This window comes from Ornithodoros turicata, unplaced genomic scaffold, assembly GCF_037126465.1.
Source record: "Ornithodoros turicata isolate Travis unplaced genomic scaffold, ASM3712646v1 Chromosome11, whole genome shotgun sequence".
In the NCBI taxonomy this organism is placed as follows: Eukaryota; Metazoa; Arthropoda; class Arachnida; order Ixodida; family Argasidae; genus Ornithodoros; species Ornithodoros turicata.
The window spans coordinates 320,561-345,649 of record NW_026999295.1 but is presented as its reverse complement, the minus strand read 5'-3'; the positions used below and the strand labels follow the sequence as shown (position 1 = coordinate 345,649).

General features: G+C 47.6%; 1 protein-coding gene across 1 annotated transcript in view; it reads right to left on the bottom strand.

Moving 5' to 3' along the window:
• LOC135371437 (venom metalloproteinase antarease-like TserMP_B) overlaps positions 1-25,089 on the bottom strand; it is a 148,548-nt gene that overhangs the window by 55,162 nt on the left and 68,297 nt on the right. The window lies entirely within an intron of this gene.

The following is a 25,089-nucleotide window of genomic DNA, read 5'->3' as shown; positions in this document are numbered from 1 at the left end:
TAATATTTTCCTGTCTGTTGTTTACACGTTGGCAGATGCGCCGTTTAGAGTGTTTCTCTGCTATTCATCTGTGCATGTTTACCGTTTTGATAGATTATTTTTCATTTATTTTCCTGCATGTGTCTGTTGCTTATGTGATGGGTTTTGGTTCTCTATTAGCTGTTGATCGTGTTTCTCATTATTTCCGTATGTCTATGTTGTTTACTTAGTAAGAAAATGATTAGTTGTGTAATGTTGGAATAATCAACTTATCTTCCGTATTGCGGTCGAAAATGTTCGTAACTGTCAGGCGTACGCCTCCCGTCTTCAACAAATCAGGGCAGATATTATTAGAGCTGATTGTTGGCTAGGAGCGTGCTATGGGGCGAAGTTCATTTTTTAATATATTTTCTGTGTTGAATTCATAAAACAAAGTAAGGTTTGCAGTGTCTCTTAGAATGAAAATTGTATGGGGTTCGACTAGATTAAGTCACGGGGATGATTTTATGATAGTTAAAATGATAGATTATTCTCCTCCTCTGTTGTTTTGATTAAGAATATCTTCTTTGGTTGATGTAATGTTATAGATTTTATTTCCTCGTGTGTTCGTGTCATTCTTGTCCCATGGTCTTCCAGGTTCTGTGCCGATGATTGAACACTCGCTCCAAACTACTGGCAATCACAAAGCTCCACTATGGTGGTCACGTATAATAATGTTAGACTTTTTATAATAAAACTTTTAATTTTGATTGTAATCATATTGATTAAAAATATATTCTTTGATTAAATGTATCATAATGGAATATTAGCTGTTGTGGATGAAGTTAGTTACGTACATCTGACAGAACTTTGTAATTAAAACTCCGCGAGGAGGCTCATGTTAGACTTTTTATAATAAAACTTTTAATTTTGATCCTAATCGTATTGATTAAAAATATATTCTTTGATTAAAATGTGCTACTCCTTCTGCTTAATTGAAAACTTGCGTGATGATCACTAATAAAAAATTGTGATACCCATTCAATGCTATTGCATCAGATTTTTTGGCTAAGCTTTTCTCCTTCACAGAGTCATAACATAATTCCTGATTAAAAATATCTCCTTTGATTAAATGTGCTACTCCTCCTGCTTAATTGAAAACTTGCGTGATTATCACTAATAAAAAAATGTGAAACCCCTTCAATGCTATTGCATCATATTTTTTGGCTAAGCTTTTCTCCTTCACAGAGTCATAACATAATTCTCGACACTAATGACTTTAATAAATATATTTTCACTAGTACTTTTGTGTATGGCTATCCTTTGCATGTAAACTGCCTACTACACACCTGTTGTAGCGGGAAAAAATTGCGATTGAAGTCGGCACAGATTGAAAAATGGCGAAAGAAGTCGGCCCAGGCTGAAAAAATGTGAGCGGGTAAGCGCGCACGCAGCCCTCCGGCCACGCTCCGCCCACCGGTAAGAGCCCCCACCCGAGCGCCGCCTGCAGCGCGCTGGGAAAAATACGCGAAAAAAGTCGGCGCAGACGCGGCGGTGGCGCTGCCCTGGTGGCAATGTTGTAGTCCTATTCCCTCCCTATACTACTTTAACCTGCATGGAATACACAGTGTCGACACCCAGACAACGGCGCGTCCGTGGATTATCACCACTCGTTGGATTTACATTCCGGACGACATGGAAGTTGACACAGGTTCGTCGGTTACGTTGGACGGACGACAACAGCTTCGCTTTACGTCCTTGGCCGTGAGGGCCCAAGCCTATGTGGTCGTGATGGCATTGCAGCGCTGGATCTGCTTACCGTCAATGTGAATGCCGTTAACAGCGAAGGCAAGGTGGCCAATCTGAAGCAGGAATTCATATCCCTTTTTGAGCCAGGAATCGGTCTCATGGTAGGTCCACCTGCTCATCGGCATTTGAAGCAAGGCATAAGGGCCGGGTCCCATAGCTTTATGCGAGCAGCAGCAGCAAAGCAGCAGCGGTTCGGCAGCAGCAACACGGCAACATGGCAGCAGAGCAGTTTTCTGCTGCGGCTGCTCTGCTGCTAGAGACGTCCCATAGCTTCGTTTTGAATTAGCGGCAGCAGCAGCGTAGGAGGTCCAAAACGTGTTGGCAACCACGGCATTGTTTACGTTTCGAACATTCCGAAGGCGTACGCAGTAGCTAAGCCTTTTAGTACACACACGTAGGAATGCCATTCTAGGTGAAAGGCTGATATGAGTGGGACATATTATGGATCTGTAGCTCACAAGTGGACTGTAAAATGATTGTGGTGGTGGTCTGAGCCTCATATTACCTAATTGACTCTTCGTTGATGTGTAGAAGTCTCGTGACATTCAACGTAGGTTCGTCCTATCGCACTGCTGTGCAGCATCTGCTGAGGTTGGAGACTCTTCTACAGGATTTTGTCGTATTAATATCGCCTCGTTACTAGGATTCGATATTTTGATTTATTGTGACTGTCAAATGCGCACGTTGCTGATAGTGAAATAAAGCTGTCTAACGAAAACGAAGGCCTCTTCTGCTAGTCATCACTAGTTTCTGCCTCTTTTCATAAGGTAACGAGTGCATTGTCTATCTCTACCGAACCTTTTTGTAGCCTGAACATTGTCTATCTCCTATCGAACCCTTTTCAAGAGTCAGTTTCATTTACAACCTAGCTCGCAAGTCGTCGACCCTCACAAGAAATGTGGTCGGTATGGTTTTCACACAACATGGACGTAAACGTAATTTGCTTGTACGTTACCAGGTCACGGGTTTTGAAGTACTTTCCAGAAAACAAGCGAACATTAGCTACAACTCTGGTACACAACATATGTATCACGTAGGTTCGGTCGAACACTTTATTGAACTAGTTGAACTGAATTATGTCCTGAAAGCGCACTTCACGCAGTCCCGATGATTGAACACTCGCTCCAAACTACTGGCAATCACAAGCGTGTCCAGGTCTTCAGAAACAAATCACAGAACAACTAGACACAAACCTTCTGCCGTCACTCTCCGCCCTGCTAACCCTAAACACCGTCGAACGAAAACAATACCAACCAACCTCCTGATTGGCCTGCGAGACCGGCTGCTCAGGCTGCAGAGCAACGGGGCAGCACAGCAACCAAAAATTCGGATACGGGAGCAGCAGGGAATTTCTGCAGCTCGGCAGCGCTGCTGCTCTCGCCCAGAGCTATGGGACCGCTCGTCTCGCTGCAGCTCTGCTGCTCCGCTGCTGTTGCTCTGCTGCTGCTGCTCAAATCGAGGCTATGGGACCCCGCCTTAACGCCGAAGTTCTGCAAAGCACGATCTCTTCCGTATGTAATACGCGACAAGGTGTCCGCGGAACTTGATCGGCTGTGTGAAGCGGGAGTGTTCACACCGGTGACCCATTCCGAATGGGCGACACCTATCGTGCCCGTCATGAAGAAAGATGGCACAGTAAGGATATGCGGCGATTTCAGGGTTACCTTGAACCAAGTCTGTGACGTTGAACAATATCCTCTTCCGTAGATTGAAAACATGTTTTTGTCGCTTAGTGGAGCGGAGTGCTTTCCGAAATTGGACTTAGGCGACACATGCCAGCAGATTCCACTTGATGAAGACTCACAGAGAGTCGCGGTAATGAACGCCCATCGACGCCTGTAAGACTGCAAGCGTCTACCCTATGGCATCGCTTCTGCACCCGCGATCTTCCAGCGTCGGATGGAATTCTTGCTGAGAGAAATCCCTGGAACGCAAGTCCTTCTCGATGGCATTCTGGTAGGAGAACAGGAGGCGAACTTCGGAGAAACCCTGTGCAAGGTACTCCAGCGCCTACAGGACAACGGTGTTTGCCTGAGGGAGGACAAATGCGAGTTTCACAAGTCGAAAATTTCGTACTTGGGACATCGCATTGACAAAAGAGGACTTCAGCCCGAAGAAAATAAGGTGAGAGCAATAGTAGAAGCGCCAGCGCCGAAAGACGTACACGAGTTGAGATCTTTCTTGGAGCTGCTTACTTGCTACCGCAGCTTCATTCGTAACATGTCCTCCTTGCTCACACCCTTGTACGACCTTCTGAAAAATGATTCCGCCTCGAAATGGGATACTGCCCAAGAGGAAGCATTCAAAAAGGCGAAAGATGTGTTGGCAAATTCCGGATTTCTAACACATTTTGATCCGTCCACACAACTTCAGCTTGAGTGCGATGCATCACTGTACAGAATAGCAGCAGTTCTATCACACCGCACTGATGGGCAAGACTGACGAACTGCGTTCAGGTCGAGAACTCTCACGGCTGCAGAACAGAACTACTCCCACCTGGAGAAGGAAGCATTGGCACTTGTTTTCGGAGTCACGCGATTCAGAGACTATTTGTGGGGACGACAGTTCATTCTCAGGACGGGCCACAAACCTTTGGTAGGACTCTTCAAAGAAAGCAAGGCTATACCATCCACGGCAGCTAGCAGAATTCAGCGATGGGCGTTGACAGTGAGCGCCTACAATTACCAAACTGAATTACCTGGATGTCAAAACGGCAATGCGGATGCACTAAGCTACTTTCCCACAAAAGGAACTGCAACTGAGGAAGAACTCGCAAATTCAGAAGCAGTATGTTTCGTCCAAATCCTGGAGGAGGGGCCACTGTCAGCAAAGCAGCTAGCCGACTTGACAAACCAAGATGCTACCTTGTCAGCACTCAAGGACGGCATGCAGCGGGGATGGCCACATAAGCTACAAGACAAGGCATTGCAACCGTATTGGTGTCGAAGAGATGAGCTCTCGACGGACCAAGGACTGATCATGTGGGGAAGGAGGTTAATCATCCCAGCAAAAACACGCCGTGCATTGCAACTGGAGCTCCACTCTACACACTCTGGAATGCCAACAGCCATTCTTCCTCGACATAGATGGCGTATAGAATAGATGGCGACATAGAAAGCACGGCACGGCACTGTTTGGAATGTCAATAGCCAATGCCACCATCAAAGGAACCTGTGTCCTGGCCATCGACAACTATAAGATGGTCACGCGTGCATATTGATTATGTCAGGCCAATCGAGGGAATGATGCTACTCATCGTAGTGGACAGCTTCTCACGTTGGATTGAAGTAATTCCGGTTAAGAATGCTTCGACTGAACAAACGGTGAAGGAACTTCGCAGTGTATTCGCACGTTTTGGAATTGCACACTGCGTAGTGTCAGACAACGGCATGCCGTTCACAGGAAAACCATTCCAGGATTTTGTGAAAGCTAATGGGATACGACATAGTCGTACAGCCCCATACCCCCCGCAGCCGTCATATCGGGACGCGGTTTTTTGTGACGTATTCCCGTTTCTTCCCCCTTCGCCTGCATGCTCGTGGCTTGTGAGAAATCCTGACAGTTGCCGAGATATTTGGAAATTCAAGGCCCCCGCCGGTGCTTCCGACACCTCCAAAGTCCCGTACCTCTCGCCCGGTTTGTCGGATCGAGACCAAAAGCGAGGTACGAACAGGTCTGGAATAGCTCTACGATCCCTCAAATCACACTAGCAGCTGATCTCTAGTGGTTTAGAAGTCGTACGAGGAGACGCGTTAGAAACGCCGTTTTTTAGAACTTCGGGGCCCTTCGAACTTCGGAAATAAGCTCGCGTCCGACATTATGAATCTTTGAAGAGCATACTGTTATCGAAGTGGTGCACGTGGTAAAATTTACTCGTTTACTCTTACTTTACGTTCTCGAGTTCCAGGTTTCCGCATTTACTGGCCTCCCAGTACATGGGACCGACGGATTTTCTTCCCCCAAACCGTTCCCCTTGCTGTGACATGGTCGTGTTTCCCTTCGTTGTGACCGTCTTGATGCGCTCTTTCGAACAGCGTTGATCCCCTAGACGCGCGACGTTCCGTTCTCGCGATATCGGCTTGTAGCCTACTCACACTAGGCGAACAACAGCAGAACACGCAATGAAAAGCACGTGCTCGCAGATGTTTTGCTTTTGTTCGGGACCTTATCACACTCGGAAAACAAAAACAGAGAGCAACAACAGTGCTGGCGAACATTACTTTGCAAAACATTTCATGTTCTGCCCGTGCTTCGCAATGCACGCACACTGCACGAGCTCTCGTGAAAACGCGCCAGGAAAACAGTCCATCATGGACGATGCCGCGTTACTGCTGTGCTGTCTGGCTGACCATGGGCAACGACGATGGTGGTGGTGGTGGTGGTGGTGGTGATAGGGCTTTCCGTTGTCGGCCTCACGTAACGACGATGGTGGTGGTGGTGGTGATGTTGAAGGGGCTTGCCGTTGTCGGCCTCACGTATGTGGGCAACGTCACGACTGACGCCCTGGGGAAATGTGCGTCCTGGGCCGACTTCTAGGGGAACTGTGCCGACATATGTCTGAAAAACGACGATGGTGACATTTTGGCAGCACTTGCGATGTACAAATCAGAAACCAGTTACGACAACGACGAGAGACAACGACAACGAAGGTGGTGGGTCAGGCCATGATTGCCGTGTGGTGCAGGGATGCTGTGAGAACTTCGAGAAGACCATGATAACTATTGGCGATGAACCTGGGCACACATGTGAGGAGCTTCTCCATTCCGTGATACTGTTGAAGCAGGTCGCGCCCTTCCGTCTCGTGACTACACCCAGAGAAAGGCTGCCCATCATGTTTGTAGTTTCAGGTAGTTCTGCTGTTTCAATCTATTCATTGCTTACCCACCTCCTGAAAGCAATACCATAGGGTAGGGGTTTAGGTATGATGCTGATTGATGATTAGGGGTCTTGAGGTGCATATAGCCCATATTATGCTGGACACTAGTAGAAAAGTTAAGATAGAAAAATCATGAAACAAGACTAGGTTGGCAATATAAATGGGTAGAAATCCAGCGAACCGGTAGAGATGTAGGAAGGGAGTTGCCTCAGGACAGAAGCCGCCGATATTTCGAACAGAGACTGTTCTTCTTCTGGGCACCGTCCTCACCATTGGCATGGTATTTAAAGGGTTAGGTGTGACGTGTTTAAAGGTTCATACGAATTGTGGGTCAACAGCCCGGAGGGAAGAAAGGGTCCGTACGGGCTTCTACGGCGGGAGTGAATGGCTGCTTTGTTAGAGTGTGGAGGGGATTATGTGGACGTAGTGATCTAGGCTACAGACCGGTTACAGAAAAATGGAAGGTTCACGAACACGTGAACGAAACGGGACAACAGGCAAGAATTCGCAAGCATAGCGAAAGATAAGGAGGTTAGTGGTTACGTGGGGAAAATTCCAGAACGAGCAAAGGTTTTTTTTAAATATATATTTGTAATACAAAGCTGTGGCATGCAATAAAGAGAGCAGAAAGCAGTGGCCATGCAGAACATAACAGATGATAATGGAGGTAGAAGGGAAAATCATATTTTATTTGTGAAGTGTTTCTAGGGTGCCTTGTGATTTGTTGATACCGGACGGGTGAAGAGCGTTGAACTTGTATATGAGATAAGACTCCCTATCACGTCTGTCACGTGTGGATCTAAACCCGGTTTCTAGAATATACAGTTTAATGTTGTCAAAATTGTGACCAGGAACGGTAAAGTGTTCGGCGACTGCTTTGGGGAGTGTGTTGGACGTGTCGGTTCTGTGTCCGGTAAGGCGGTTGTTCGTTTGTTGTCCGGTTTCACCAATGTATTGCATAGAGCAGCCGCCGCATTCAATGCAGTATATGACATTGGAGCTTGTGCATGTGAATGCGTGGTTAATGGGGTGGGTGTAATTGCTCGCAGTGCTTTTGATGGAGTTAGCGTGTTGAACGTGCTTGCATGTTTTGCAGCGCGGGAGGTTGCAGGGACGTGTTCCTGTGTACGGGGTGCTTGTTTTGCTGATTTTGGCATTGACCAAGGAGTCAGGTTTCTTGCGCGTCGGTATGTCACCTGTATGGGATTTGTGAATATGTTGCTAACTCGGTCATCCCATACAGGTGACATACCGACGCGCAAGAAACCTGGCAGACTCCTTGGTCAATGCCAAAATCAGCAAAACAAGCACCCCGTACACGGGAACACGACCCTGCAACCTCCCGCGCTGCAAAACATGCAAGCAGGTTCAACACGCTAACTCCATCAAAAGCACTGCGAGCAATTACACCCACCCCGTTAACCACGCATTCACATGCACAAGCTCCAATGTCATATACTGCATTGAATGCGGCGACTGCTCTATGCAATACATTGGTGAAACCGGCCAACAAATGAACAACCGCCTTACCGGACACAGAACCGACTCGTCCAACAAACTCCCCAAAGCAGTCGCCGAACACTTTAACGTTCCTGGTCACAATTTTGACAACATTAAACTATATATTCTAGAAACCGGGTTTAGATCCACACGTGACAGACGTGATAGGGAGTCTTATCTCATATACAAGTTCAACGCTCTTCACCCGTCCGGTATCAACAAATCACAAGGCACCCTAGAAACACTTCACAAATAAAATATGCTTTTCCCTTCTACCTCCATTATGATCTGTTATGTTCTGCATGGCCACTGCTTTCTGCTCTCTTTATTGCATGCCACAACTTTGTATTACAAATATATATAAAAAAAACACCTTTTATGATGGAATTATTTGCTAGTGAATATTCCCTCGAAAATAGTGTAATAGGAGCTTCCGCGGCAGCATACCGACACCACTGGCCGAGACATACAGTTTGACGTTCTTGCTTCTATGGCAAGTAGCACCGCGAACGCGGTATAGCCTTCCACCCGTGGTTTCATCGTAGAACCTAAACCGGAGTGCAATGCGTCGCAGGCACGCCTCGTTAGCTTGTCAACACTGTGGGACCAACGTGAGTGCAGAGGCATAGAGAGACCTGGGGCACCCTCAGTAGCCTATATTGGCGTGTCGGATGTATCATATACTGAAATAAAATTTGTTGGGGCACGTTCGTTACATGTGGTGGGGCGGGAAACGTTTGTAACGGTGGCGGGAATGTGTTTTTGCAATTAACACCCACGCTTGCAACGAGTCAAAGGTATAAGCTAAATTTCTAACATCCCTCCCTGTCAAATACTGTGTTTTTAACTCAGGTTATCGTCTATAATGTGATTACTTGCTGAGCGGAGCTGTGAAACCAGCATAATTTTTCTCTCACGAAATAAAACACAATTTTTAACACCATACTCCCATTTCAAATGGGTGTAAAAAAGGTGCATTCGACAGAAAACACCTGTTTCAACACCCCACTTTACACCCTTAATGATCACCATTGGATAAGGCGTGGTGTATGTCGATATTACACCTTTAGTAATGCACTTTTTGCACTCTTTGTGGAATAGAAAAGGGTGTTTTTATAAGAATACACTTTGTTTGAGCAAATAAAGGTGTAAAATGATTTACTGTGCATGAGCCTTTAAACACGTCACACCTAACCCTTTAAATACCATGCCAATGATGAGGACGGTACCCAGAAGAAGAACAGTCTCTGTTCGAAATATCGGCGGCTTCTGTCCTGAGGCAACTCCCTTCCTAGATTGGCAATATGCAATCTTAAATGTGTATAACTCTCTTAACAAGGAGTTCAGGTTCTCATGAGGTATAGTTGTTGATCTTATTGCATGACAGTGCACTCTCGTGCTATTGTGCTTATGCTATTTGTTGTTCATTTGTTCTATCTTTGTTGTCACAACCAGGTTGCTTCCTTGGAGGCATGGCTGTGTTCGAGGCCATACGCCTACATGAAACTAAGCTGGAGATGTAAAGCAATGCCCGTGAACTGCTTGCAAGTGCAGCTGCTAACCCAACGCAGAGAACAGTGTACCACTGGTATGGACTGTGGTGAAAGGACGCATATGGCGATTACAGAGAGGCCATTCAGAAGCTGAAGGAAAATACTTCTTTATACAGACAAGATGGTAACGCCTGCCATGCTTATTTTAGTTTATGTTAAGTTATTTTAGTGGTTAACATATTTTTAAACCTAGTATGTAATAATCCTACATATAATGGTTAGCGATGTTGAATAGAAAGCACAGAATGAGTTAAAAATAGTTTGAGGTACACCGACTTGGAAGATAAAAAAAAATTATGAATTTGTGAAATGTTGGTTTTTATCGCATATTCATCCGTCAATTGCACACTGAGCTAGTTCTGATAAAAATATGAGATAAATTTCATTTGGAAGTATGCCCATTGTACAAAGGTTCATCATCTGCAGCAAAAAAAAAGAAATATTGAACATGACCATCCCAGCAGTCATGCGGCCTTGCCTTGTCTGGCCCCTTCACCCCAAGTATGCCGCCAAGCGCACACGGGAGCAGCCAAAACAGATTTACGTTGCCTGCAAAAACATTTGGTACAAATTAACTTTCCACGTTTGAGGTATGCACAAGAACGGCCTTCTGGGGCAGCACAGTACACAAGGAGCACTGGAGACCAGGATGTACTTCAGCAACGATAGGTCTTCACCTATTATTATATCAAGCTCACTTCAACTGGAGGCGACACCAGCCTGCTGAGCTGGCTCCTCATATCTTAATTTTTATTTTTACCAAGGGTTTAGGGGGTACAGGCAAAAAGCTACGACACTGTAGCTTGTCGGGGCCTGACCCCTCAGTTGCTTCACTTGGACAGTTCGAGGCTTCTGTTATTTTTTCTTTTGTGGTAGCTGAAAGAGTTAAGTTGTTGTGCTTTTCCTGTTTATTTCACCCACATTATTGCCTTGCACTGTAGAGTCTGTGTTAGTAAACATCGTGTCCGTCATCGCTTAAACTGATTATGGTCATTCAATGGCTCTCCAGTGTCCAATGTCACCTAAGTACATCCGTAGGACCAGTGCACCTGTTGAACCGCGCCGCAGAAGTAGGCTGTTCTCGTGAGAACCTGAAGTTTGAACCTGAAGGTTAATTTCTACACGTTGTTTCTGAAGAACGCAAATCGGGTAGTGGTGCTCCAGTGTGTTTGGAGGAAGCAGCGACGATGCGTTGTGGGCTGAAGCAGCCTTGCGGGGCAACGCCGGATACGTGTGACGGTGGTCAAGTTCTAAAATTATTTCACTGCAAAAGCAGTCTTTTTATTAAACGTTGTGGAAAAAATAATCGAGGTGTGTACTATGAAATGAAATTGTCTCACATTTTATCAGAACCACCTCATTGTGCAATTGACGGCTGACTAAGTGTCAAAAAGCAATATATCTGAACTTCCATTTTTTTTCCCACATACTTTTCCAAATATGCGCATCTCAAAGTATTTCTAGCATGTTGTTATACATTTTGAATATTTTTGTACTTGAAGTTTATCAGTTATGAGGATTATTATTGCATTTGTATTATTGTTGCATTTGGTGTTTATTATTGTTATTAATTTTCCTGATACATAGTTTGTAACATTTTTCTGTGCCTACACACCCCTACACTAATGCTCCGGCGCTGTAGGGTACTTATGTAAATAAATAAATAAATAAATGTTCTGTGCCTCCTAGGCAAGAGTGCTGAACAGTTTGAGTGGCTCTGAAAAAACTGCGGAGTTCCATAGAAATTCAAAGAATTTTTGAATTTTATTTTGCTCAGGGCGTAAACTATCGATCAGTCACCGATCACAAAGTTTCGATCAACCTTCAGTACATATGGCACGAAAGTGTTATGCTTTGTCATCACTCAGAAGAGATCTGGTTGGAATTTCCAAAAAAAAAACAAAAAGACGCTATTTTGTTATAATTTTTTTTCTACAGGTAGGTCACATGTCCCTTCGCAAATCTTCAAGAAGCGGCCACAAAGCAATTTTCTTTTTGCAAGCGGGAGAGCATTGGCTGCATGGGAACAGTGAAAAACAATTTATTTGAAAGAAGTCAGGCACAGTCTAGCGCAACATCTGGGACATGGGATGAACCAGGACATAAAGGTAGAATGCAAGCGAGTCAGTGTTGCCTTGGAGAAGGCAATATTACCCTAAGTTTGGGATGTGCGGAGACTGAGAAGAGACTTAGAGGGAGACAAGACTCCCGTCTGCATCTGTTGTCCTCCGTCTCTGTATCTCCTCCAGCAAATCGTGATCATACTAGTAAATATGTAACACCACTGTCTTCTTAGCTTCTGCATGAAGAGCCTGTTTATTTTTCCGTTGTTTCAACGTGATTTTACTTCTTTGTAGGCGCCTCAACCCTTCACGACAGCTGCTGAAAAAGCAGATCTTCATAGCATCTGGCCAAAAATGAGCCAGGTACTTTGCCACCTCCATGTCGCTCAGGCAGAGTGGCACTGGCTAAAATCTACGAAGAATGCCCCAGAACAGCGGAGGGAGCTGATGTCACATTTGAAACTATTTCTTCATAAAGTGTGACTACAACCAAGTTTGTGTGTAGCAGTGAGCTCGGGCTCATTCCTACGCGTCACCGATTATACAAGCTAAGCTGGTCAAAGTTGTACAAAGATTTCTGGGAGCACACAAAAATCGCATTTATGACAGGGGTTAAAATCCCCACGGCCATTAAAAATTGGACAAATTGCATCCCAATTCGAGTGCTGACGTTTGCCATGCTACTCTCTATTTTGTCTGAGTTATTCGTTTTAACATCAAATTCACGATCTGCACTACTCAGATACAGATGTGAAGGCCTCTATCAGAAAAGGTCTACCATTAAAACTAATGGCTGCTCAATCCCACTTTGGTCCGTCAATTAGAAAAAAACATAAATGTTTTAGGAAACTGCAAAAATGCTGTACAGTTAGAACTTGCGTGACTCATTTTATGCCTTGATTATTCGTTCATTTCGATTTAAAAATATTCATATTCAATTTTTATTTGATTTCAACTTGAAAATCACTATTCGTGCCATCCTATTTTCTAATTGTGTCAAGGTTGCGCAGCTTTAAAAATACTTGTCAAGAAAAGTATTGCGTAGAGTATCAAAATACAGAAAAAAATATACTGTATTTTGAGTACGTACGTAAGTCTGCGAGAGGCTGTAACACCAACAACTTTGCTGATGCTGACATGGCAGATAGGTTGGAAAGAGCCAAGCCATGCGCGTTCTGGCAAAATTAACAGCAGTGGGTGATGCTCTTTCAAAAAAGTTTCAGTTGTTGTACAGCCACTCGCAAAATTACCAAATGGCCCATGGTAACTGGACAAGTGCTACAACTTGCAGTTTCAGGTCACAAGCTCACACAAGAACAGACCCCCCAAGAGACCATGCTGCATAGGTTACCACAACTAAAGGCAGCTGTGAATTTTATTATTACAGGCAGATCCCCTTTCAATCAACATGACATACGCATGGTAATTATTCGTATATCGGCTCTTTGATGCACACAGACGACAGAACAAAAAAGAAAAAAAAAACGTCGAGTACTAGACTCTTCCATCCAGATACAGGGAAGGCACACATCACCACTCCCTTCCGCCCCCTCCTCTTTATTTTGAGGGGGGTACGAAGCTTGGAATATTTGCTCGCGAAACCGCACAAATTGACTACATCCTTTCAATCGTCGACTGAGGACGCAAGAATAACAGCGCACTTAAATTCTACTTCAATTCTCTCGCCAATTCTACGGGACACAGTCGAAATGAAAATAGTAGTTGCCCTTCATGTTTGGCTATACGGAATACTTTGCCCTCATTCAGAATCCCATCACAGCAACAAGTTCCTGGTGGTTCTACTACCTGCGTCAACAGAGGCCAGAAGCGAGAAGTGCAATTAAGAAAACGCAACGAATTTCAGAATTTCTTGCGTGCTGAGCGGCCATTGAGTTTACTGACACTTGGGTGCATCTACTGATCGTACTTGGTCCATGCGAGCTTAAAACGCACACACCAAACAACACGAAACGCTACACGGAACCAAGGCTGGCCACATAACTTTCACCACTGCAACATTGCACTAGGAGTAGTAGTTCATCTACCACTTTATTTGCTCCTTGCACCTGCCCTTCGTAATAATTCAGTTCGCACTCAGTAAACACACACTGGGCGCCATGTTGACCGCGGTAGTTGCTGCGTCCGTTTCTGGCTCCCGCAGGTTTTCAGGCTGCCGCAGCGACAACCAATAGCCATGCAGCGCATTCTCCTATGCGTAAACTAGCCTACGTTACGGAATTTCGCGACCTGGTGCAGAGCGTTTCCTACACGAAGGGATTCAGGCTTCCAACTGCCATAGCGTAAAGCCTGTGTCCACTGGGCCATTGTTGCTTCCATGAGCTGCAGCACTTAACTCTTGACTTGCCTTGACCACTGATTCCAAGCGGACATTGCTAGATGATGCGGCAGATGGGCTCAGAACTAACTGACAGAACTGGTCCACTAGAGATCGTTCATGAAATCCGCTGTGCAGCCGAGAACATGAAAAGGGTTGAGTTGGGTAACAGGGGTGCCGAGACTCTTGGCAATCTGCCAAATCCATGTAGCCGGTGGGGAGCGAGTTAGTGACGCACATAAGCTCATCCACAATTGACGAGCTAGCTGCGCCATATGACATGGGATGATCCCACGAAGTCTGCAGGCTTCTTAGCAGTGGACGTACTCCACTGTTCTGCGGAACATTATTTCTGCTCGAATTCAATACAGAGTTTTAGTACATAGTACGCAAAGGCGGTAGCGTACGTAGCAGATACCGTTAGTGGTTCTGTGCACTGTGCGAAGCTCTCCTTCTATTATGGGCGTGCGCGGAACCACCAACGCAATCCCTTACGTACGCAAAGGCGATAGCGTACGATGTACTAAAAGACTCTAATGTCCACAACACTATATCGCGAAGGTGCAGTGATTGACTTCGTGACATGATCTTTGCATTTGGCTATTGTAGTGCCGAGCTCGTGAAATGAGGTGACACTGTGCACCTTTGCCTCCATCCCATTTTTTAACTGACACAAATCAGTAAGTTAACCTTGCGCGGTAGCATTTGTCCCTGAGGGAGAGAAATTTGCACAGGGACATGGTCACTTCCCATAGCATCGTAGCTCACCATCCAGGATATTGGACGAGGAAAACTGGGCAAGCATAATGAAACGTCCAAACAGCTACTATATGTCGGCCTTCGAAAGAATGTAGGAGATCCATCATTGAGCATGGTGATGTCCATATCTTCTACTATCTTGTCTAACAACCTTCCGCGTCCGTTGGTGTACTCGCTTCCCCATAGTCCACTATGCGCACTGAAATCTCTGCACACAGTGTACGGCTGTGGTAGCGATGCAAACAAGTCCAGGAATTGTTGCTCAGTGATTGCAACACAGGGCGCAGCGTAGCAGCTTACCACAGTTATCTTCTGGAACCCCAGAAGAACAGAGCATACGACGTACTCAAACTGATCATCCGTGGACGTTTCGGTGAGGTCATGCGCAATATTCCTCCGTATGCAAAGCATACGGAGCTCATTGCAGTTCCACTGAAGAATCGTAGTTTGAGGACACTTATTTCCAATTACCAGTATAAAGTAGAGCGGGTGTCAACACGTGTAAGTAGTGGCTCACATACCAAAAGCGCCTGGACTTCAGGTAAATATCTCATGTGCGGCATTCCGCTGACTATTGCATGAAGGGCAGCAAAAAGCATGGGGACTATCGCCAGAAAGCCCTTTCGTTGATGTTGCACGCTTGATGTCGCGTCGTTCACTTTAGGTTGGTGCGGTGCAGTTTGCTTAGGACACCGGGACACGATCGGATGTACCTTTCCACTGATTTGATCCGGGTCTACTGGAGCCGCAGGGCGGGACATCTGCTTGGTTACACCTCTCCGCGGCAGTGGCCTAGGGGTTGGTACTGCCTTGACCGCATCTGCACATGGTGCCGTTGGTCGTTGATGCTCTTGATCGTTGTGCGTTGATGAAGGATGCTTGACCCATGGTTTGACATAATCTGGATTAGGTCTCGCAGAAGATCCAATGCGTTCTTCCCCTTCAACAACCATGCGTTGATGGGCTGCTGCCGCCGACTTGGTCGCTTTTCATGCCCTATAGGATGCCACATACTGTCCTCCACAATCCACACACCGTGGCTCTCGATGTGCTGTGCACGACTTAAAATCGTGAGACCTGAACAGAATTTTCACTTTTGATTCCCCCTGCAATATTCTCGCAATATGCCCAAAACGTTAATATTTACAGCAGCGTACTGGTGGCAGTTGAAACCAAGCTTTACCTCCCGAGGTAGATGCTGACCCGCACGAAAGGTAAGTATGACGCTCCTTTTGGTGTACGGCGGGAGAAGCCGTCTTCCTGTCGAAAAAAAAAACATTTCCCTCTTCACTGCTATTTCTCCACAAGGAAGGAGACACTCTAACATCTGATCTTCCGTGTACCACTTTGGAACATCGGTTATTCTTCCCATTGTCTTCAGATAGGCAGTCGGCACACATACTTCTACCTCTACCGCTGCCACGAACTTCGTGAGAAGCAAACTGCTTGCGAATCTCTCAGAGGAAACTACGATTATCAGATTGCCATCTCTGGTTATTCGATGACGTAGGATCCTCTCCTTGCGTCTCATTGACGATATCTTTTGCAATAGAGTTTAGGTTAACTGTCCAAAACGACTGTAGAGGATCCACCGTCCGAAAGTACACGGGAATGCTGGATTTTCTGTTCTTCTTGCGCATCACGACTTGATAGGGTCCGCCTTTGTCGTCGTTATGATCACTTCCAGAGCCACCCTTCCCGGCTTTCGTAGTATCTCCATCTACCTCCAGTTCAACATCCTCCATGATTTCAGTGATCTCATTGGTCTCAGTTAAACTACTCTCCTCCCTGTGGCGCTTAGCAGGATACGCTGCTGTCTCGGGTGAGCCCTCCCCGTTTCCTGCAAGGGAATTGGGAGCTTTCGGGGTTCCAGCCGAAGCGCGGACCTCAGAGCCCGCAAGCGGCTCTTCCATGAGCTTACCCAACCGGGTAACTGAGTAGTCAGGAAACGTGAAATCGAGCAGATTTGATACAAATAATTCGAAGCCGAGAGATACACGTCAAAACCGTCATTACTTGTTGTGTTGGATTTGGTTATGGCAAACAAACCGGATAGTTCTGAGCAGGCAATAAAATGCACAACGAATAATTATTTTCTTCTGTGCATATTCTGCAGTGACGACCGCGGGACATACGCATATTGCCATCAATGGCAATTCCTATGCTGACACTTTGTACGTTTCCTCCGCACATCCCATCACGTTTGAGGGCGCGATGACACTTTGACGACGTCTAAGGACAGTTAGTGTTCTTGGGCAGGCATAAAAGGTAATAAAACAAGGGCAATGAGTTATTTCTGTTGTTCCATTAATGGTGCGTTGGCATTTTAAACATAGATTACTGCTTTCAACATACCCGTTCGAAAATTCCTGAATCAAATTAGAACCCGATCCTGATCCCGGATGTCTGATCCAGTTTGATTCCTAAATTGGGCAGGACCACCGATCAGCAAATGATTAAATTTTGATAAAGCTTTATTCAAAATGTTATCAAATCCGGATCAAAATTGTACCGCCTCCTGACTAACCTTTGGTCATAGCTTGGTTCAGATCACTGATCCGAAACTGATAAGTTCTTAATACAATTTTGACATAGGTTCATCCAAAATTTGATCACATCTGGATTAGAGGTGTCATAACCCGGACCAAACTTGTATTCTCCCCTGAATAGCTTTTGATCTGTAGCATATCGTCAGCAGCGACAATGAGGAAGATAGCGCTGAGCGCGCGACCTTGAGCAACTTAAGCGATCGTGTCCAATAAACCAGTTGTTGTTGTCACTCGGGCCGTTCACTTCATCCCTCTCGGGCTCCTACATATTTGGTGACCCGGACGTGATGTTCTTTGTCCGGGTCACCAAATGTAGAGGACGGTGGACTGCCTCTACATGAGCCCCGAGAGGGATGAAGTGAACGGCCCGAGTGACAACAACAACTGGTTTATTGGACACGATCGCTTTGGTGACGATTTGGTGACCCGGTGACGATTTGACACGATTTGGTGACCCGGAACACCCGCCGATGTTCGGCACGAGCCCGCCTTCTGATCAGCCTTCCGCTACCCTTCCACCTCCTGGTATGGCCAGCTCTTCCTCTGTACCACCCGTGGCACACGTCGCCGTGCGGCTTCCCCCTTTCTGGACCTTCAACCCGAAGATCTGGTTTTTGCAAGCCGAAGCACAATTTCAGCTGGCAGGTATTACAACTCAGGCGACGCAGTACCGACACATTGTCGCTGTTCTGCCTCAAGACATCGCCTTGGAGGTAGGCGACGTTCTATCCAGCCCACAGGCTGACAGCCCCTACGACCAACTCAAAGACGCTATTCTCCAACGTACGACGGCGTCTGAGCGCAAGCGGCTGCAACAACTGCTCACAGCCGAGGAGTTAGGCGATCGGCGGCCTTCCCAGCTACTGAGGGCCATGCAAGCTCTGATTGGTGACCGTGCAGCAACGTTCGACGATTCGCTGCTACGCGAACTCTTCATGCAACGCTTGCCGCCGCAAGTTCAAATGATTTTGACCACAGCTTCAAGCCTTTCCCTTTCCGAGCTCGCACAGCACGCTGACAAAATCATGGAGGTCACGGGCCCTTCCGTCGCAGCTGTTTCTGCCCTTTCTCAGCAGGCTCCCTCCGCGCCTCTCCCTTCATTTTCGAGTCAGCAGCAAATCGAGGAGCTTCGCGCCGAAGTGCGAAACCTCTCCAGTATGGTTTCTGCCCTGTCTCGCCGCGCTCCCAGACGAAGACCCCAACGGCCACGTTCCTCTAGCCGCTCACGTCGCCGCAGTGCCTCACCAGTTCGTGACGATTCCAACAGCTCTGGATTCTGCTGGTATCATGAGACCTTTGGCGATGCGGCTCGCAAGTGCCTGAAGCCTTGCGCATGGCCGGAAAACGCGGCCGGGCAACGCTGATGGCGACCTCCGTTGCTCCACAGTTTACAGAAAGTCGCCTCTTCTACGTCCAAGACCGGCAATCCAGGATACGTTTCCTCGTCGATACGGGAGCTGACGTCAGCGTTTTGCCAGCCTCCCCTGCTGACCGTTTTCGGAAACCCCTGTTTCACCTGCTGGCAGTCAATCACACTGGCATACCGGTCTACCAACAGAAGTCCCTTTCGCTAAATCTGGGCCTCCGGCGATCCTTTCGCTGGGTTTTCCTTGTGGCAGCAGTTAAGGACGCCATTCTTGGGGCAGACTTCCTGCATCACTTTCGACTGACTGTGGACGTTTCTCGCCGCCTCCTCCGCGACTCTACCACGTCTCTCGCCGTTGCAGCGATACCTGCTTCTCCTCGTTTGCCGCTGTTTGGCTCGGCTTTAGCCCACCTAACGTCTCCCTTCACCGAGCTGCTTGACCAATTTCCCTCCCTCACGCGCTCTCCGGACTGGACGCGACCCGTGCAGCACGACGTGGTCCACTATATTCAAACCACGGGACCGCCTGTTTCAGCGAAGACACGGCCGTTGCCTCCGGAGAAGCTGTGCATCGCCAAGCAGGAATTCGAGCATATGCTCTCAATCGGCATCGCTCGCCCTTCTTCGAGTAGTTGGTCTTCAGCGCTCCACATGGTCCCCAAGAAGACAGGCGACTGGAGACCATGTGGCGACTACCGCGCACTCAACCTAGCTACTGTGCCAGACCGATATCCTCTGCCCAGACTCCACGACTTTGCCGCAAATCTGCACGGGAAGAAGTTCTTTTCCAAGATAGATCTAATGAAGGCATATCATCAAATTCCCGTTGCATCAGAAGACATCCCTAAGACGGCTATCACCACCCCATTTGGTCTTTTTGAATTTCATCGTATGCCATTTGGATTGCGGAACGCCGCTCAAACGTTTCAAAGATTTATCGACAGCGTCCTTCGCGGCCTTCATTTTACCTTTGCGTACATCGACGACATCTTGGTTGCCAGCTCGTCTCTGGAAGAGCATCTCGCGCACTTGCGTCTCGTTTTCACCCGTCTGGCAGACCACGGTATTGTCATGAACATACAGAAATGCGAGTTCGGGCAATCGTCGCTGGAATTCCTCGGCCACATGGTCTCGAGTGACGGCATCGCGCCTCTTCCCGCCAAGGTGGAAGCGATCGTGAAATACCCGGAGCCCCAATCTTTCCGCCAGCTCAGACGTTTCCTCGGGCTCATCAATTTTTATAGACGTTTTATTCCGCACTGCGCCCACACACTACGCCCGCTGGAAGAACTCCTCCGCGGCGCCCACCACGGTGCGCGTACTCTGACGTGGACCGAACCAGCCCGCCAGGCTTTCCAGGGTATCAAGGCCAGTCTTTCTCACGCGACACTCCTTCACCACCCTCAGCACGAAGCCCCAACAGTCCTAATGGTCGACGCCTCAGGAGTTGCAGTCGGCGCTGTTCTCCAGCAGAAAATCGATGACGTCTGGTGCCCCATAGCGTTTTTCTCGAAGGCCCTCAAACCGGCAGAGGTCAAGTACAGCACCTTCGGAAGAGAGCTCCTGGCAGCGTACCTGGCCGTACGGCATTTTCGTTTCTTTCTCGAAGGCAGGAAGTTCACTCTCTTAACCGACCACAAGCCCCTGACTTTTGCCTTTCGATCTGCAAGCACCCGCTACTCCCCGCGGGAAACGCGCCATCTAGCTTTCCTTTCGGAGTTCTGCACCAACATCGTGCATGTGAAGGGCTCAGACAATAGTCCCGCTGACGCACTCAGCCGTATCGACGCCATACACGGCACGACTTGTTCCTCCGAGGACATTGCTCGAGAGCAGCAAGCGGACGCCGAGCTCCAAAGCCTCCGGCAGTCTTCCTCCTCTCTATGCCTTGAAGATTTCGAAATTCCCGGTTCCTCCCTCCGTATCACGTGCGACACATCTACAGGCCGACAACGACCATTCGTGCCCTTGTCACTCAGAAGAACTGTCTTCGAGTCGCTGCACCGCCTCTCGCACCCAGGAATTCGCGCCTCACAGAAGCTCGTTGCTGAGCGTTTCGTGTGGCCCAAAATGCACGCGGACATACGAGTCTGGGTTGCTTCCTGTCCTGCTTGCCAGACCACCAAAGTCTTTCGCCACACCACAGCTCCTGTAGGACGTTTCGCCCCTCCCGACGCACGTTTCGACGTGGTGCACTTGGACATTGTCGGGCCACTGCCACCTTGTCAAGGGTTTCGCTACCTACTGACGGCGGTTGACCGCTTCACGAGATGGCCTGAAGCCACACCAATGCCTGACGCCTCAGCGCGAACGGTCGCTTCCACCTTCCTTTCATCGTGGATCTCTCGGTTTGGTGTCCCATCTAAAATAGTCACCGACAGAGGCCGCCAGTTCGAAGCGCACCTTTTCGCCGCCTTCGCGACGCTCTTGGGAACATCTCGCAGCCGCACAACCGCCTATCACCCTGCTTGCAACGGCCTTGTAGAACGGTTACACAGGCAGCTCAAGGCAGCCATCATGGCTCACGCAGACCCTACCAACTGGGTTGACATCGTTCCCATCGTACTCCTCGGAGTCCGTTCTGCCGTCAAGCAAGACCTCTCGTGCAGCAGTGCTGAGCTTGTATTTGGCACCACGCTTCGACTCCCGAGCGAATTCTTCCATCCGTCAGCTCAGCCCTCCACAGCCGCACCAGAATACATTGATCGCCTCCGCCATACTTTCGCTCAGATTCGTCCGACGGATACCCGCGTACCCTCCAACCGCCCGCATCACGTTCCCCACGAATTGGCCACGGCGTCTCACGTGTACCTTCGAACGGATGCCACCCGGAAGTCCCTTCATCCTCCATATTCTGGTCCGCACCTCGTCTTGTCCCGTTCACCCAAGCATTTCACCATCTCGGTAAACGGCCGAAAGGACACAGTCAGCATTGACCGCCTGAAGCCCGCCCACGTCGACAACGACCGCCTCGCCGCTGCTGTCTTTCCCTTGACGACGCCTTCTCCGCCGAAGACCAAACACGTCCGTTGGTCAGATGTCTCTTCGCCGTCTCTGGAGGGGGGGCTATGTAGCATATCGTCAGCAGCGACAATGAGGAAGATAGCGCTGAGCGCGCGACCTTGAGCAACTTAAGCGATCGTGTCCAATAAACCAGTTGTTGTTGTCACTCGGGCCGTTCACTTCATCCCTCTCGGGCTCCTACAGATCAAAACCTGACCTATTTCTGATCATTCCTTGAACAGATGCTTGCTCAGTCCGTTCAAACCCCAGGGTCAGAGCCGTATGCCCAACATGTTGCGCTATCGCACCGAGTGTTATAAGCCGTTTCAAAAGAAGTAACAAATGTGTGAGTATATGATACGCATTTATTCAAAACCAGCACCAAATTAATTTACATTTGTCGGAAACAGCTTCATTCACCATTCTCTCGAAGCTCATGGAGCCCGTGCCCGTCGGCCTGACAAGCTGTGGCAGTCTTTGCCAGACGTACGCCAGAAATCTCGCAATATGACACAATATGCCTGACCCGTGATGACCACAGTGACCTGCATGGACGCATGAAAACGTTTCATAGACCAAAATTTCAGTGCCACAATCAATGTGCACATGAATACGCCTGAATCTCAAACGATGAATTGAAAATCCGATTACAAATAAGATGTACATACCTCTTCCTCGGTACCGGCGTACCTCAGTTGTCGTCTGTCAGTCGACATGTTGGATCCACCCGAGGATGATGCGTGTCGGACCGCCATTGCTGCGTGTCGGGCCGCCATATTCTGGAGGTCTGCACTCCACCCAGGCAAAGTTATGTATCTTCCACACCAGTTTCCTGGCGTTGCTTAGCAGACTATCTAGTTCTGTGGTCATGTTTTGTACAGAAGAAACACCGGTAGTAATAAATAAATTAAGAGTACTGTTGAGGGCAGAAACGAAAAATTGCGGCGCATACTCACCCCTATATTTTTCGATTGCAACAACATTTTCCTTAATGTGCTGACTTGCTCATGTACTCCCGTAACTTGGTCGAACAACTTAATTTCTCCTAGCATCTGACGGGCCTGGTGGGGTTACGTAGCTCGCCTTATCGCACCTACGCTGATGAAAAAAAAAAAAAAGAGAGAAGAATTTCCACGATAATTTTCGCTTACGGTTCCGGATAGTATATGTCTGCGAGCGCAACAATTCCCTCAGCAAAGTACAGTGAGCTAAACAGATAATGCAACACCATGTACCAAAGCTAATGTAAAACAACAAACCTGCGACGCTTGACCAGGAGGAATGCAAATGCCATGGTGAAGTGCGCCAAACCTTGACATCCCTTCACGTGGAGCCGGCGGCAGAACGGAAAATCCCAGGCGGGGTGAAACGAAAGTTTTCCAGGTCACCGCGGAGGATAGAGGCTAGAGAATTTGCTGGCCAATCCACCGCTTGCGGAGAAACTGGCGCCGTCTGTTAGACGCGGAAGGAACTATAGTGCTCTCTTCGTCCGAGAGTGTTCGGTTAGAACGCTATTGAAATATCGCCGTTTGTTTCTTGCCGTCTTGTTGACTGTTTCTTTGAGTGTTTGTCGTTCTGATCGAGGAGAGTGCGAATTTCTGCCCATGATCGAGGAGGACGGCATCCCGTTTCCGTTCTTGGAGTTCGAGTGGACAGTATATTTTTTTTTTTTTGCATGCTCTCATCCAAGTTCTAGTCAAACACATTCGCCGCCTGGGAGCCTTGGCCCACACCAAAAGTATATAAATGGGTACTATGTTGTAAAGAGTATCAGGCAGTTGAAGCTCCGACTAAGAAGGTTCCAGTCGTGAAGTGCGAAATGAATGTATATATTGTAACTTGTAGCGCATATAGTGAAAGAGTATAATACATATAGCCTTAATGTCTTACCCCCGTATTCCCAAACAACCCAGAGGGCTCCCTGTATAAGCGCCGACCCTGAGGGAGGATAATTTCGTTTCATAAAGCGCCCTATCTGCAAGGGGCGTCCTAAGGGTGCGCGCCAGCCAAGCAAGCTCTCGAAACAAATATGGAGGGCATGTGCGATTTCATTCATGGATCGCATCGAGCGATTCAAGCGTTATCATGACGGCTTGATGGCACCAGTGCGACGAATTCGGGAATGGAAAAAACCATATTGAGTGGTACTACGAATATAAATTCAAAGAAAGATACTGCTTATCGAAGTCGTCTCTACATTATACCAATATCTCAACATCAGGAGGGACATGGACAATCGTGGCTTCCCTTGTCCGCCCATCCAGTGATTGTTACAATCTTGCCATTTTAGCGACACATACACATACACACACAAGACACACACAAGACACATACACACATAAAGGGACGATGATGAGATGGGTACAATTGATATTCCCAATACCCAACAGTTATACAACATCTGAACACAATACTGACATGAAGTTTGCAAGACAAACGCGAGCAGATACCAAAGTAGCAGACGACAGCCGTCGGAAGCGGAAATGAAGCGCGGTCCTGCGCATGCGCTTCTGCTTCGTTCTAAGAGGAATCGGGCCGAATCCCCTTCGATCCTCCCGATGGCCAGCTCTTCGCTGAGCGCGTGCACGTTTACGTTTGAGAAACGCAGGCTGCCCTGAGGGGATGTTCGCCCTCAAGTGTCCCTGGGCAACGGGCGCCCTTAGGGCGAAGTTGCGGGTGGTTTGGGAATACGGCCCTTAGTTTTATTCGTATAGCCTTAATATGTAGTAAGGTATAGTGTGATAATACAGTGAACCCTCGTTATTATGACCATGGTCGTTCCCGAAAATTTTGGTCATAATGCGGAATTGTCATATTAAAGGGGGAGATTTGCAGAGGTTTCACTGCATTGTTCCCCAGGAGTATGGTCGTAAAGCGCGTATGTCAGATTATCGGGGGTCATATTAACAAGGGTTCACTGTATAATGTATGTACAGAATGTATGTAATGTGTATAGTCAGTGCTTATAACGAATATAGTAAATGCATATGGTGCTACAAACATTTTCCTGGATGCTGTTCTCAATGAAGACTGACTTTGTTCATCATAGGGTAACTTCACAAGTTACATTATGATAATACGACAAATACATGCACAGTTGTTTAATTCCTTCTCCTAGGCCTTGCTCTAGGATATGTACCAACCGGCCCCATACACTCTGTGTCTGTTTAATTCCTTCCCTGTGTCGTGTTAGGCCGCATTTATTAAGGATATTTGGAAATTACTGAGGTAGCAGCATACATAAAATATCTGCTCAGCAATGTCCACCGTGCTGATGGGAAAGGCCCGATCAAGAATGTGTAGTTCTTTCACACGTCG